Source organism: Chrysemys picta, chromosome 3 (genome assembly GCF_011386835.1).
Source record: "Chrysemys picta bellii isolate R12L10 chromosome 3, ASM1138683v2, whole genome shotgun sequence".
Lineage (NCBI taxonomy): Eukaryota > Metazoa > Chordata > Testudines > Emydidae > Chrysemys > Chrysemys picta.
The window spans coordinates 78,874,538-78,887,884 of record NC_088793.1 but is presented as its reverse complement, the minus strand read 5'-3'; the positions used below and the strand labels follow the sequence as shown (position 1 = coordinate 78,887,884).

The window sequence follows — 13,347 nt, the reverse complement described above, 5'->3', positions numbered from 1 at the left end:
GATTTCATTTTGAATTTGACCATTTCTTTCTCTCTTTTTTGTACTATAATTAGCTTATATTTCTAAACAAAAAGTTGAGGCAGAAAACAAGAATATTTTACTTCATAACCAAACATCGTGACAATTTCAAAACTTTTTTCAAAAAATTGTGTCAAAAAATGGTCTTCCACAAAAAAAACTTTCAGTTTCAATGAATTGGCATTTTTTGATGAAAAACATTTTTTTAAAACATTTCCCAACCATCTCTTTAAATTTGGCACCCTCTGGTCTGAGAAAATATTGTGCACTGTTCACAGAGCACTATGTGGTTAGAAAAGCAATCCAACTTTAGCTCAGAGAACTATATAAGAATGTGTAGCCTTGCAAAATTGATTCTCTAGGTAAAAAGAAAAATACTTTGCCTTTGGTAAGCTGATGGCAATTAATAACCAGATCACTTCAATTGTGGAAGCTGTGTACTTTTGGGAGGGTCAGAAATGCCTGGAACCTCTTTACTTGACTGATTTCTTAAAATATTATCTCACACATGTATGGAAAAGCTCAACAGTACATGCAGAAAAGGCAGAAGAGTTCAGTTAATATATCTGTTCTACATTTGGGAAGAAACAGATGATTTAGTCATATTGTATGAATATGAAGCACTTCTTATTCCAGTAGTATGGACAGGAGGATATCAAACAGCAGCTACTAAATTTAGACATTTTAAAATCAGCAAGGAAAGAACAATTTGCATCCAAGAGTTTTTAAAGATTTGGCCAAAGGAGCTTGCTGGATATCTAATGTTGCTTTTCAATAACTCTTCTAACACGAAAGTTTATGCTCCAATACATCTGTGAGTCTTAAAGGTGCCACAGGGACCCTCTGTTGCTTTTTACAGATCCAGACTAACACGGCTACCCCTCTGATACTCTTCTATTCAGAAGACTAGAAGAAAGCTAATGTTGTGCCAATATTTTAAAAGTATAAATGGGATGACTAGGAATTATAGGCCTGTCAACCTGATCTTGATCCTAGGTAAAATAATGGAGTGGCTAATACGGGACCAGAGTAATAAAGAATTAAATTAGAGTAATATAATTAATACCAATCAACACAGATTTATGGAAAATAGATCCTGTGAAACTAACTTGATATCTTTCTTGATAAGATTATAAGTCTGGTTGATCAAGGTGTTAGTGTTGATGATACTTAGATTTCTGAATGGCATTTAACTTGGTACTGCACATTTTGATTAAAAAACTAGAATGATACAAAATTAATGTGGAACACATTAAATTGATTAAAAATTGGCTAACTGGCATGTTTCAAAATGTAATTATATACTGAGAATCATCATGAATTGATATGTTACTCATTGGATCCCACAGGGATCAGTTCTTGATGTGATGCTGGCAGACCAGGTGCTAGCTCATACCCAAGCCCCAGATCAATTCACCTGTTTATTAGTACAGATCAAAGTAATTATTAAATGTATAAGAGTGCATTTGGCATTTAAACTTCATGAAAACTAATGGGACGTTACATGCATTGTTTTTACATATCTGTACTCTGTTATAATGGAGTAGCAAACATTTACATTGTGTATACCCCTGTAACTAAACAACTCATCAAACAGAAAGAAGCCTTGTGGAATGCAAAGGAAGAACTCAAACAGAAAAGTACTAATTTCAAGCAAGTGGTAACTGTGTGATGATCAGATGTCAAAGACTTTGAATGAATTCCTCACTCTCCGTCACCAAAGAAAGAGCCCACCTGGGTAGTGATACTGTCTGCTTATTTTCTGTGAGAAGAAGCTATAAAAATGGATTACAGGAAAGATCCTTCATCTCTGGACTGTTTGGATTTTAATAGGACAGAGAATACGGAGATCCCCAGAGTTATTCTGGGCAGCCCTGAGACACTTTTGGGAAACTGGCAGATTACTACAAATTACTACATCTCTGTACCATTTGGAAGTACAGACTGTGATCCACTTGTACATATATTTTACATGCTTTAACCTCTCAATAACTCTCACTTTCTTTTCTTAGCTAATAAACCTTTAGTTAGTTTACTATAGAATTGACTACCAGCATTGGTCTTTGGTGTAAGATCTAGGGTACCAATTGATTTAGGGTACGTGACTGGTCTCTTGGGACAGGGAGCAACCTGATGTGGTATGATTTTTAGTCTAAGTCAAGGGTCGGCAACGTTCGGCACGCGGCTCGCCAGGGTAAGCACCCTAGCGGGCCGGGCCAGTTTGTTTACCTGCTGACGCAGCAGGTTCGGCCGATCGCGTCCCCCACTGGCCGCGGTTCGCCGTCCCGGGCCAATGGGGGTGGCGGGAAACTGCGGCCAGCACATCCCTCGGCCCCTGGTCTAAGTGATCTTTTAACCCAAAGTCCAGTTTTCTTGGAAGCAAGATAGACTGGAGCATCTAAGGGGTCTGTGACTCCATGGTAAGATTGGTATAGCGATCCAGGAGCTCACATTTGGTACTGGCTTGGTAAAATCTAATTATAGAGTACATCACCAGTTTGGGCTGTCTGTCCCGTTTTCTGGTAGTCTGTCCTAAGGTAGGCACTCTCAGTTGTGAGCCATTCCAGATAGCATGACACTTGGCCCTATGCCATTTAACATTTACTAATGACATTGTAGAACACAAAATCTTCATTAATGAAGTTTTCATACGACACACAAACTGGGGGAGTGGTAAATCATGAAGAGGAGAGGTCTGAATTGCTTGGTAAACTGAGCACCATCAGACAATATGTTTTAATACAGCTACATGTAAATGTATACCTCTAGGAACTAGGAATGTAGGCCATGCTTAAAGGATGTGGGATACTATCCTAGGAAGCAGTGACTCTGAAAAAGATTTGGGGGTTATGGGGATAAACGACTGAACATGAGCTCCCACTGTGATTCTGTGGTCAAAAGGGCTATTGCAATTCTTGGAGGCATAAACAGGGGAATCTCAAGTAGGAATAAAGAGGTTATATTACCTCTGTATTTGACACTGCTGCAAGTACTGTTGGAATACTGTGTCCAATTCTGGTGTCTGCAATTCAAGAAGGATGCTGATAAATTGGAGAGGATTCAGAGAAGAGCCATAGGATGGTTAAATAATTGGGAAATCTACCTCATAGTGATTGAGCTCCTTGAGTCTATCTATTTAGCTTAACCAAGAGAAAGTCATGGGGTGACTTGATCACAGTCTATAAGTCTCTACATAGAGAACAAATATTTGATAATAGGCTCTTTAATCTAGAAGACAAAGATATAACGAAATTCAATGGCTGGAGGGTGAAGAAAAATTCAAACTGGAAAGAAGGCATACATTTTAAAGTAATTGTAATTAACCACTGGAATAATTGACCATGGAGTGAAGTAGATTCTCCATCACTGGCAAATTTTAAAATCAAGATTGGATGTTTTTTTCTAAAAGATACGCTTTATTTCAAACAAGAATTCTTTCCGGGAAGTGCTTAATTCTACTCCATTTGTTGAAGGCAAGTCATGAGCACATATTCCTTTATATTGATGAACAAGGAGGTCATAGTAAGCATAGTTGTGCTTCACTTCAAGATTTCTAAAGGCTTGGAAAATGTCCAATTGCCAAACACGGCATCCAACACGTTGGTCTGATACAATGAAGAAAACAAACATTTTCAGTGCCTGTAGAATGCATAGCTTGATATGCTTCACACACACACATACATATACCCTGCAATTCTGCATGAAGGATGAATTATTTAGGACACCCATCCATGTCAATCCATTGAATCTATCCCAGTGGAGTCTCTTAGGGTATGTCTACAAAGGCTGGAGCTCAGACTGGGAAGTCTACCCCCCTCCCTAAGCTTCAAAGCCCGAGCTGCAACTTCAAAACACTGTCTACATGGGTATTTTTAGAGTGCTAGCGCGTGACTGTTTACCCAGACTGGGAGGCTCACTGCAATATGAGAAGCTAACTTACAATATTAGCTCTGAACATGCTTTGCATGGCTGTAGTGATCCCTGCTGTCTGAGCACTGATGGCTGGACACAAATAGGGAAGCACCAATTGAAGGATCAAGAGCCACAAAAGTAATTTTGAGACTCAAACCAGTTCAGCCACTTCAAACTGAAACCAATGTTGACTGCATACTGGACCATACGATTTACAGTATTTTTATTCTGGCTACATTTCATCATTTCATGTTGCTGCAAAAGCTGCCAGCCTGCAACTTGCTGAAGGAAACATGAACAGACAAATCAGAACAGAAAAGCATGAAGAGTAGATGATAGAGAACCAGTTATTAACAACTTACAAAGGAAGGCAAATTGGATACTAGAAGTCTGCGGAGATGGGAGAGAATATTATTGACTCATTTCTTAATGTCCAGTTACTGAAAATGAAATGGTGAGAGATCTTTTTATATACAGAGCTCACTAAGCTGCATACAACCAATTCCAGCTTGCTAGCTTTTTTACGGAGAATTTAATGTTATGTAATTTGACTTGACTTTGCTTTCAGAGGTCTTGAAGGTTGACAATGATTATCTGATGACTCCCAATATTATGTTTGTGTTAGATCCATATCATATTTGCTCTGCATCTCCATAATCTTTTGTGTGATGAAACATTTTCCTAGAAAGAAATATTTTAGAAAACTGTGTCTATAGAACGTGTGTATACCTAAAAAAGCCAATCTTAATAAAAAGCAATATGCAGCTGAAAATCTCAGTGGACTTTGCCTTAAAAACTGCTGGCATCATATTCAATGACATTTGTAAATTATGAATTTGATTCACTAGCGTAACACTTGGTACACAAGTAGTAATACATCATAGCCTGTTATAGATAAAAAGACACAATGTGCCTCAGACAACATATGTTTGTGCGGGAGGTCACATGAGCAAATAGCATGATTTTGAGCAATTGATGTTCTGTGCACCTTGGTAAATAGAGGTCAAATGAACTAAAGGAACAGCTCAGCTAGCCCAAGAGCCACAGTTCTTTGCAGTCTCTGTCCATTGCCTCGCTGCTCAGCTAGAGGCCATTTTGGCTGCCTTCAAAGACAGATTATCTTGAATTTGTTGTGATTTAATTGTCTAACATGGCACTTATCCATGCACCAAAAGAGGGCACCATAATACACACCTCAACAATTGTCTATTTTCTATTTCTTTAAGGAAGTTAGAAATGGTAACTGTTTATCTTCAGAAGTTTATTTTCCTGGTGAGGCATCCTAGGTGATTTGTTCCAGACTCTTTCACTAAGACAATTCATGTACATTAAGTAGGAGCAGCATCCATACTGCATGGTTTAAAGTACTGTTAATTAAAGTGTTAATTTTTTTCATTAACAACAACTTTATGCTCTTCCTCACTTTAATTCCCACCATGTAACTCAAGGTCTTCACAGGCAAAGGGAGCAAAATCAAGTCAATACTTAGATAAATGTGAATGCAGAAGCAGTGGAGGCAAGAACACAACCATATTGCTCAAAGGACATTTGGAAAACCTCGTTTACATTTTTTTAACCTAAACAGAGGATACAGGTATTTTTGTTCCTTTCCGACAGACTCCCATCACACCAGGGAAAAGTAACATCCCCATACCATCTTTGTTAATTCCCACTGAATGGCATGAAACAAGGTTTTATGAATTAGTTTAACTGACTACAGGTGAATATCAGTTCAACCCATCAGTTCAAACAAACAAAACCTCTCAGATATTCCATAGTGATGTGTATCATACCACAGAAAAAGTTGAAGCTACATTCCCATGAAAAGCATGATTCTGTTTCCTCACCCACTTATTATTCTGTTTTAGTTTAGTTTTGTTTATTATTGGCACCATTGTCTTTCACTATTGCATTTTAACAGTTAATATAAAGTTACAAGAACAATCTTCATTTTTCTTCCTTAGCTGGAGAATACAAAAAATGAAATAATTTATAGGAATAAACTTGTAATTTTATGGTTTCAAGTCCTGATATGTTTGGGGGGGGCGGGGGGAGGGGCTGATAGCACAGATTTTAAATATCAAAAAATACCATTATTGGCATGGTTAGGAAAATCATTCCTTACACGGAGGCAGAAGAAAAAGTGTTCCGAAAAAGTGGGCACTCCTTTGACAAGTAAAATAAAAAATAGTTTTGGCAGCTATCTGAAACTGTCTCTCTTGAGTGGCTCTTTGTTACAGCCTGCAACACAGGAAGGTATATGTTGTTGGCTCCTGAGAAGCACACAATTTAGAGGGAAAGGATACTGTCAGTGTTTTTACACTTAAAATACAATCTCAAGACAGTTTCTGCACAGACTTCTTTTGATCTTCATTATTAAGACACAGAACAATAATAACCTCTTTTTTAAGTAAGGAAGGAGACTGAAGATTATAGACTGTCAAGTCTCCACTCAATGATATAGGCGCCCATTTGCCTTTGCTCCCAAGTTGGCAGAGGCTGGGGTTCTGAGGAAGGGGAAGGGAGTGCCTTAGGCAACTCGGTACTGAATCCCTGACCAGCTAAGGAGTAACTTCCAGGAGTTCTGGAGGGAGTTGTGTCTAATTACTCTCCCTCAGAAGGAATGAGCATCATTTTCACTCCTAGCCCTGGTCTACACTATGAACGTAGGTTGGTACAACTACATTGTTCAAGGGTGTGGAAACCACATCCCAAGCAATGTTGTTATACCAACCTAACCCCCGAGGATAGACAGCAATATATCTATGAAAGGGCTTCTCCTGTTGACATAGCTACTGCCTCTCAAGGAGGTGCAATACCTATGCCGATGGGGGATGCTCTCCTGTTGATGTAGGTAGCATCTTCACTAAGTGCTCCAGCTGCAGCGCTGTAAGTGGAGACAAGCCCTTAGTGACAGAAATGTTTCCCAGTTTACATACACTAGGAAACAGACAGAAAAGCAGAATGTTGAAGGGAAGTAACAGTGAAAAATGAGAAAGCTCTCTGGGGTTCAGAGAATCACTGGTAAATAATGTATATTAACCAAATGGTGAGTTTTTCCCTTCTTTTATTCATATTATTATTTGTATTACAATAGTGTCGACATGCTCCAATCAAGGTTGGAACTGCAGTGCAGTAGGTGTACATACAATAGAAGAGCTTGCCATCTGAAAAGATAAGATATATAGAGGGTGGGAGAAATAAAATATCACTATCCCCATTTTTCAGTTGGCACTGGGCAATTAAGTGACTTGATTTTGTTACACCAAGATTTAGAATGGTGTAAATTTACAAGAAGCCTTTAATGAACTTGAATTATGTGGGTTCAAAAGCAGGTATAGTACTATATATCTAATTTTATAGCAAAAACACTTTCATAATGTTTTCATAAAAACAGGTTAAAAAAAACAACAGACAATTGAAAACATATTCCTGGCATGGCATCGAGTGGCAGAGGGGCCAGCACCTAAGAATTATGTCACAAGATATTTGTGCTCACTCAAATGTAGCACAGTCCATGCTTGTTTTCTGAAGTGGCAGGGATGCAGGGAGCAGAGTGGATCAAATGCTAGGGGGAAAGAGAGATAGGAACTGGAGACACAACATTTTCCACAGAAGAGAAAATGTCCATAACCCCAGAGCCCAAGGTGGTAGTGTAACTACATATTCCACTCTAAAGTTTATTAGAAACTTGAGGTAAACAGTAAGGCCGTTTTTTCAAAGCTAAGCACCTAAGTTACATCTGCAGGATATAGGCACAGAAACCGTTAGTAGCCTGAAATATGCAATTTGGGTAACTGTGTATGTAAATAGGAGTTTGTATGGTAACGTGTTCATCTGGGGAAAGTAATTATCCTTCTGCACATGGGCATGCATATTTTGCCAGTGCACTGTAGGTGCTCAGTTTGGAAAAAATAGCATTAAGGGTGCTAAGAGTCAGAATGCCAATGACAAAGTTTACTATGTAGGCAAGACTAGTCTCTTTTATTGGTTATTGATGACATAAATGTTTTAGATGTTACATTACCTTTAGATTCCAACATGTGGATATCACAAAAGGGCCATTCCTAAGACATTCCCCAACCTGAGTCTTTGATATTTGGGAAGTGGCTGCCAAGCCATCTGGCTGTCTCAAGAGCATAGTTTATTTTTAAAAAATTAGGAATATCAATATATTAGCTATTCAGTTCATTTCACATTTATTTCACTAAAGAAATATTTTTCATTGATTCTTAGATTATAGGGCCATAAAGGGCCACTGTGATCATTTAGTCCTACCTCCTGTATAACACAGGCCATAAGACTTCCCTGAATTAATTCCTGTTTGAACTAGAGCATCTCATCTAGAAAAAAAAAAGCCCAATCTGTATTTAAAAATTGCCAATGATGAAGAATCTACCACAAGCATTGGTAAACTGTCTTTTTTTCTTAATTGGAATGACTAAAATAAATTCCCACTGATGCAACAAAGAAGCTTCTAATGTATTATGATCATTCTAGACATCAGATTAGAACTGTGGTTTTACAAACTAATTTTAATTTTTCAACATACAGTTAGCTGGGTGATATGGGCCATCTTTGAAATGCCGACTTCCTGAATCAGACTGTGTAATTTAAATTCAACTGAAAGGCTGTTTATATTTGTTTTCTTTTCTCTCTCTCTCTCTCTCTCGCTCTCTCCTTTCTTTTACAAACGATTTCAATAAAAATGTTTGTTTAAATGTATTTCTATTTATCATATTTAAACTAGAAAGTGAATGTCATTAGGAATGACAGCAACGATTTATGCAAAGTGGTAATTATTACCTGCCAGAAGACAAAACACAGGCTTCAAGTTTTTATATATATATATATATTCTCTAAAGCTTTGCTAACACAAAAAAGTGACAAATGTATCTTTATGGATTCAAAGTGGCTTTTTTATTTTAAGACAAAGCCTTTATTTTAAGGCTTAAGAAAAATGGAATAATAAAATATTATTGCTGGTCGCTTAGATCTACCTCCTTGGGGGCGGGCGCATATGTGTTTAGGTCAGGGGTTTGGGAAGATTAAAAATCAATCACTAATAATCCTCTCCTCTGCATCAGACAATGCAGCTCCACACACTAATATAATCTATTTTAGCAGAGATATGTGGAACGCTGAACTCAGGTTTTAAAAACTATCTATTCACTAGCAGCTGCATAAGTAGTAACATTGTGTGTAGTGAACTTTACACTTTTTGTTCCTTGCTCAATGTTTGGCAGATTGCAAATTGCTTTAATGAAATCACTATTTGAAATTATTCTAAGATTTTTTTTTATTTATTTGTTGACTATAGATTCCTCATGAACACTTCCCTCTGGTGACATACATTTTCCTACAAACTGAGGTTGCATTCTTTTTCTCCCTCCTAGTTGGAGAGAATCTGTATTGTATTTCGTTTCCACTTAAAAATAATAATAATAAAGTCCTGTTACTGGGAAGAAGAATATTTTCCTGATGACTTGCCATTGTTAGAGCTGGGAATTTTAATCTTTAGTTCTGCTCACTATGACTACTGGAGTTAAAATGCTGCCATATCTAATTGACATTTATGTCATATGTAAGGGGTACACAAAGGGCTTTCACATTTGGCAGTCAGACTGCAATATGAAGAAATGAAGTACTTCGACAGCTACAACCAATCAAAGAAATTTAATGTCTTATTCTGACCCCTCATAGCCATTTGGGCAAGGGTATTTTTGGTATGGGTGACATGGCCAGGGACAAATGAACAGCAAAGCAGGATTTCTCTACAGGTTCAATATAGCATTGTCATTAACGCAAGCCCATTGTGGATGTCTTTGTCTGGCACCTTTAAGGTACAGTTCAGAAGTCTGCCTCATGTGACCTTTCTGGTTCTGAAGTGTGTAACCATCATTATACTTCCATGCATCAAGGCTTAAAGCACTGAAAACAGAGTTCAGCTTTCCAGCACTGTCATTCTCACCTAAGCGCTTAAATAAAATATTTTACTCCAATAACAAACTTTTAACTTTAGCCAGATTGTAAATTAATTGGACTGCATCCCAGACAAGCTTGCTAAACTGCAGTTCCACCAAAGCAGAATATGTTTGAGTGGAATCCTATTTTTACCAAAACTAATTCATTCAAACTACAGAATGCAAAATCATTAAATTGTTACACACTGCATAGACTTAACCTACTTTCAGCTGAACTGAATCATACACCTTGTGTGATAATCAAAGAACATCAAAGTCTTTATTAGTTCTCATTATAATAAGAAGCAAAATGTTCTGCTCTTCTGATGCATCTTTAGAAAATCTGCAATACTGTGGAAAAAACACAGAATAGGATTGTGTTTCTCATCCAACAGGCAGTATCAGCATTTTTCTGGAGGCACTTATTTCTGTGGTCTTCACAAACAATAATCATAGAAAAGTTGGGTTGGAAGGGATGTCAAGAGGTCATCACTCCAGCCCCCTGTTCTGAGACAGGACCATCCCTGTCAAGTATTTGTCCACCCTGTTTTAAAAACCCTCCAGTGATGGGATTCCACTATCTTTCCTAGAAGCCTATTCCAGTGGTTAACTATCCTTATACTTGGAAAGTTTCTCCTAGTATCTAACCCACATCTCCCTTGCTACAGATTAAACCCATTATTTCTTGTCCTACTTTCAGTGGACATGGAAAACAGTTGACCACCATCCTCTTTTTAACACTCCTTAACAAATTTGATGATTGTTGTCAAGTCTTCCCTCAGTCTTCTTTTGTCAAGACTAAGTATGCCCAGGTTTTTAACCTTTCCTCGTGGGTCTGGTTTTCTAAACTTTTTACGTTTTGTGTTGCCCTTTTCTAGACTCTCTCCAATTTGTCCATATCTTAACTAGCATGTGGTGCCCATAATTGGCCACAGTACTCGAGTAGATTGGGACAATTACTTCCCATGTCTTACATAGGAAACTTCTGTTAATACCCTCCAGAATTATATTAACCTTTTCACCAACTGAATCACACTGTTGACTCATATTCTATTTGTGGTCCATTATAACCTCAATAGCAGGGGTTTTCAACCCTTTTTTTCATTTGTGGACTCCTAAAAATTTTCAAATGGAGGTGCAGACCCCTCTAGAAATCTTAAACATAGTGTGTGGACCTGCAGGGGTCCATGGATCACAGGTGGAAAACCACTGCTCTGTAGCCTTTTCAGCAGTACTACTGCCTAGCCAGTTACTCTCTATTTTGTAGTTGTGTGTTTCATTTTTATTTCTTAAGCCTACGAAAGGGGCTGGCAACCTTCAGCACACGGCCCATCTGGGTAATCTGGAGGTGGGCCACGAGACATTCTCTTTATGTTGACCGTCCACAGGCACACCTCCCCACAGCTCCCACTGGCCGCGGTTCACTGTTCCCGGGCAATGGGAGATGCAGGAAGCGGTGCGGGCCTCAGGGATTTGCTGGCCGCCGCTTCCTATAGCTCCCATTGGCCAGGAACAACGAACTGCGGCCACTGGGAGCTGTGGGGAGGTGTGCCTGTGGATGGTCAATGTAAACAGAATGTCTCGTGGCCCACCTCCGGATTACCCTGATGGGCTGCATGCAAAAGGTTGCCCACTCCTGGTCTACTATTTCGCACTTGTCTTCACTGAATGTCATCTTGTTGATTTCAGACCAATTCTCCAATTTGACAACGTTATTTTGAATTCTAATCCAAAGTGCCCTACTTAGAGTCATCTGCAAATTTTATAGGCATACACACCACTACATTATCCAAGTTATTAATGAAAATACTGAATAGTATCAGATCCAGGACAGATCCCTTCCAGACCCCACATGATATGTCGATTACAAACTGATCCCCACAACATTCCTGTGAGGCGGAAAGTATTATCATCTCCATTTCAGAGACGGGACTGAGGCACCAATGAGATCATGGATAACTTGTCCAATGTCCTTTAGTATGTGTGTTACAGACCTGGAAATCAGAGCAAACACTTCTGATTCACTATCCAGAGTCTTAACTGCATGGACATCCTTTCTCCCAAAGCTCATGTGATCCTTTAGCTCAGCAAGTGACTTTCTTCAGAAGGTATATATTGGAGAAAAATAACTTATATTTTGATCTTGTTGACAGACTCCAAATTACTGTAGTCTGTACTAATGGCAGTGCATTCCTTCATACACACAGGTTCCTTTCAACCCGTGTGTATATCTTTTTTAAGAATAACATAGAACATATGCATTATAGATGACATTTGTGTATGTCCAGTGGTTCAGACAAGCTCTGTGTACCATGTAAGTTACACTTAAACCCTATTCTGAAGGCTTACATGGTACACAGCCATTGTGCTGGGTCTCAGCACAAGGGAGATTTTCAACACAAGTTCTTCACATTTTGAGCACCATAATGTATGGAGTAAGTGTCAAGACTACAATTTGTCTGCTAGAAAAAAAAAAAGGGGGTGGGGATCCAGACCTTTCCTGACAGACACCACCATGTTAAATTAGAATAAATTAGTCTTTTAAGGAGATACAAGCAATTTTCTAAGGTTAAAACACCCAGAAGATATCAAATATTACTTGATTCATCAATTTCTCAAAATAGGTTGCTTGACCACACAAATAAATGATCAGCAAAGGAACTGTGAAGGCTAGATAAAAACTCTTTCCTCAGTATAAAGAAGAACAGGAGTACTTGTGGCACCTTAGAGACTAACAAATTTATTAGAGCATAAGCTTTCGTGGACTACAGCTCACTTCAGTATGCAGCACCACTGTCATGGAATGAAAGAGGAAAAAAACAGACATTAAATATAAGCCTGCAGTTCCTTGCACATGAAATAATTATGCTTTTTCTCACAAATGTGGAAGAAATTCTTGTAAAACTAGGTTTTACATATCCCTAATGTAATTCCATATGGAATATTGCATGGATACATATAATGCGTCCTTGGCTTCCAGAGGTTGGGAGCTATGTTGTAAAACTAAAGAAAATATTAGGTGTTTAAAATTAAAAGCAAAATAAAAAATGTTGAAAACACTCAAATTTGTAAAAATGATTGTTTCTTCTTGGAAAATGGATATTTGCCTGACAATAGGTCTGTGTTCATTCTAAAATTGTCCTATTTTAAGAAAATGATCTTTAGTTGCTTTTTTGTTACAGATATTAACATTGAAGAACCATGTTAAAATTCAAATGTTGCTTTTTTTTAAAATGTGAAAAATAGAAAAGTAGCTAAATAAAGTATTTTATTCTTGTTAAAAGACTGATTTGCACACTCCTATAACATGTAAAATGAAGTGCAATAGTTTCTATTACATCAGAAAACTACACCTGCCCATTATATGCAGTTGCTGGAAAAACACATCTCTGCTGAAAGTGAGGACAACCATTTGGGACAATTACTCAAAATATAGGGGGCATTTCAAATATAC

The 13,347-nt window shown here is 38.0% G+C and overlaps 1 protein-coding gene across 12 annotated transcripts in view; it reads right to left on the bottom strand.

Annotated features, from left to right (window-relative positions):
* Positions 1-13,347, bottom strand: part of GRIK2 (glutamate ionotropic receptor kainate type subunit 2) — a 584,958-nt gene that overhangs the window by 238,839 nt on the left and 332,772 nt on the right. The window lies entirely within an intron of this gene.